General features: G+C 26.0%; 1 long non-coding RNA gene across 1 annotated transcript; it reads right to left on the bottom strand.

Annotated features, from left to right (window-relative positions):
* Nucleotides 1–356: 356 nt before the first annotated feature.
* LOC132254309 (uncharacterized) lies at nucleotides 357–994 on the bottom strand. The gene is made up of 2 exons (XR_009466560.1): nucleotides 673–994; nucleotides 357–592 (listed from the first exon to the last, which is right to left on the bottom strand). It is a non-coding gene; the product is annotated as an uncharacterized LOC132254309 (long non-coding RNA).
* Between the last annotated feature and the right edge of the window lie 2,724 nt (nucleotides 995–3,718).

Raw genomic sequence — 3,718 nt, 5'->3', positions numbered from 1 at the left:
TTTTTATGGCTAGTGGTTACTCTGTAGTTTTCTCATATTATATCATGTGTCTTACTATGTGATCAATATTTGATGCATGAGATTAATTACAAATTGGTTGTAATTGAATAATTGGAATAAAAAAAATAATTTTGGAGTTGATTGTTTGGAATACCTATTAACCTCCTTCCCTCTCGGTAGTTTCATAGAAAGACAAAATATTTTTTAGTATATATTCCTTTCGGCAAAGCTTATTGAATAGAGTATTTGATATTTTCCTATAAAAATAAATATTTGTAAAATTCTACAAGTATTATAGTCACAAGGGGAAAAAATATGAGATGGAGATAAAAATATAGAATACATATCGAGCAAAATAAAAAGAACAAGTACATTTGTGAAACCAATTCCTTATTAAACAAAAGATCGGTGATACATAGACTACTTATTCAATTTTTTCAAGTAAGAAGGACATTGTAGTCTAGCCAATTGGGGTTACATTTATTCACTTGAATGAACGCAAAATGCTACCATAGTCCTCTAAGTGACTAAGGAGATTTCGTGGTGCACATCTCCGAGCAAGAGTCTACACAGCTAGTCACCTCGGCCACAGCTGACAAATTGAAACAAAAATTTATGAGATATAAGGAAAAAGACACTGATACAAGGCACAAGGAAAGGAAAGAGAATTACCAGGATTTTCTTTAGTGCTTATATTAGTGCATGCATTCATCGCACAACCAAGCTTGCAATAGTCATGAGAATTTGGTTGCAAGCCTGAAGGATTTATTATGCATGTCATACATTGAAGAGCGCACTTGATAGGACTGAAGGTTGTTATGATACATTGACCAAAGCATTTGGCATAGCAACCCGGAAATCCGGCTGTGGATTGCCTTGCAAGCATTCCTAATACTAGAGCAACAATTAAAAGAACCTTAACTTGTCTTCCCTCCATATTGCCCTTAATAAGTAATGATATAATGTTTTGAATAAACTAATACCCCTTGGTATATTGTTCCTTTCGAGGTAGGTTTATATCGAGTTGAAACATGGGATTAAATAGGTGTGCACTCATGACCTTTAATCGAATATGGAAATAACAAATACCCCAATTCATTTATTATGTTACAATAGAATCATATTACAAATGAACAATGATAATTGTGATTAAGATAGAGAAATATATATGGAAAATGAATGAGAATGATTCTTTTCTATTTGTTAACATTTCCTATAGAGAAATATATATGGTAATTGTGTTTGTCCACTTTTTTTTTTGCCAAAAGTATTTATTTTAATTGAATATGATTTACAACAAATATAAGTGTAATTATTGCTTAACGTACTAATTCTACTAATCATCTATTACCATTTTCACTTTATGTATATTAATTATGTTTCAAAATGTTTTCACGTTATAATAATGACATAAATTTTTGAATAAATTGGTACCCCTTGGTATGCTATTCTTTCAAGGGTAAATTTATATGGAGTTGAAATATGAGATTAAATATGTGTATGCTTTTATCCTTTCATGGAATGTGAGAATGAAAAATATTTCAATTCATATATTATGTTATAGCAAAATCATAATACAAAAATATATATATAAAAGATAAATGTAATTAAAAAATGAATGTTTTTCCACTTTTTTTTCTCAAAAAACTTATTTTAATTGAATATGATTTTTTTTTTTATAAAAAAGGTGTAGTTATTGCTCACCATATGAATATTAATAATCATTAATTACAACTTTCATTTCATGTTTTAATTGTGTTTTCAATTGTATAAAATTAAAAAATGTTTGTAATAATAAATATTTGATATAAAATCATACTTTAAAATATTGAAGATTATAATTAGTAAATATTATGTGATGTAATAATTACAATAACTACCATTTTCCCTTGCATTTATAGTTGGTGTTTTGTTACATAATGTTACCAGGCTCAACTTTGGGGTTTGGGTCACAAATAATCCGATTTTGATTCATGGAATGAATTAGTGGAAATGGGTTATCCAATTATATATACATATACACATCTTAAAAAATTTATGAAATAAATTATTATGACGAAATAAAACCATATTATTTTATATAAATATGAAAAAACTCTTTAATTTAGAAAATTATCTAATATACTAACTAATTAGGTGTCTTTTGAGTAGATATTTTTGAGGATGATCCTTATACTGCATGTAACAATCAGTTGTCCTCTAGCAAGCTTGACATCTTAATAGGGTCAGTTGAAAAAATCTAGATGAATTATTTAAGTCTTAGTAAAAAATTGTTGCTAAGGACCTCAATTTTTGGACTTATGTATTTTTTTTTTGTGTATTTCGGGTAAATTTTGGATAACTTTTGAAATTCTAGAGTAAGGGAGAAAAAAAAGTCAAGATCAAATGACGAAAGGAGGAAGAATGCGAGTAGGCACACCTATATAAGAGGAGGTAATCAAATTGGTGTACTAAAAATGACTTAAAGGACAAACCTCAAAGGTGTGAAAAAGATGGCCCACTCCCGCTTCAATAAAATGGCACAACTTTAATATAGTAATTACAAATAGTTCTTAGGTCTCATATTTTATTTATGCATTTAACATTATAATGTAAAAAGACAAAATGGAGAACAAAAGAGAAAAACATACTTCAAATTACCAGTTCTAGAATTTCAAACAAAAATAAAACCTTTTCTTTTAGTGGTTTTTATCATATGATACATTTTTTTTATTCAATTGAGAGAGTTGTAATTCTATTCAATGAGTTAACCAATTGTAAAATCATTTTGTTGTAAAGTTCAATAGTAATTTAAAACTAGAAAATGGATTTTCATAGGCTATGTTTGGTTTCCACAAAATTTAAAGGAAAATGCAAGGGAAAGAAAATATAAAGGAAATTAAATGAAAAGAAAAAGTGAAGAAAAGTAAAAAGGTAGATTTAAAGTTAATAAATTATTTTTTATTTGCTACTTTAAACTTATTTAACTCATTTTAACTCATCGATACAAAAATCAAATAATTTGAAAATGTATAAAGTTTTAAAGTAGTTTTAATTGTGTTTAATTTTGTTTAATATTTTCCATAAGACAACCATACATGAGAAAATAGTTTTCTTAGCATTTTTTTCCTTAATACTTTCCAAGAACCAAAACATAACCTTAGAGTTTTCAACAGAACATGTTACATTTGTTGAATTGATTAGTTCTTTTATCAACTTGTTCCTTCTTTGTTACTTTCAACACAGTTATGGATGAACTTAAACTTTTTCGTTAAACTTAGATCTTCAATTATAATATTTTGGTTAATCTTTTATACTTTTTATTGATATTTTGATTATACTAAAGATTTCAATTATGAATTCATGATGCATGATGGAGAAACTAGAAAGAAAATTAATTAAAATAACTAAATCTTAATTATTGTTTTGCTTTTATATAGATGAAAAAATAGTGAGAATAATGAAATTGAATTTGGTTATTGTTTTTTTATTTAATTTATTTATTTTTTATTTTATTTTTGATTTAGTTTTTTTTTTTTTAAATGATGTTACAAATTGTTATAATCTATTTATAATTAGTGAAATAAAATAGTTTAGTTTCTAATAAAAAAGTGTTCACCTCTTGATAATTCATGACATAATTTAACAAGTGATAGTAGTAGGTAATAATTAATTTTAAATATAAATAAGATCACATTACCAAATATTATTTTGTATCATATATTTTTATTGTTCATGT

Source organism: Vitis vinifera, chromosome 9, assembly GCF_030704535.1.
Source record: "Vitis vinifera cultivar Pinot Noir 40024 chromosome 9, ASM3070453v1".
NCBI lineage: Eukaryota > Viridiplantae > Streptophyta > Magnoliopsida > Vitales > Vitaceae > Vitis > Vitis vinifera.
The sequence above is the reverse complement of the archived record's forward strand: the minus strand, read 5'-3'. Positions and strand labels throughout refer to the sequence as shown.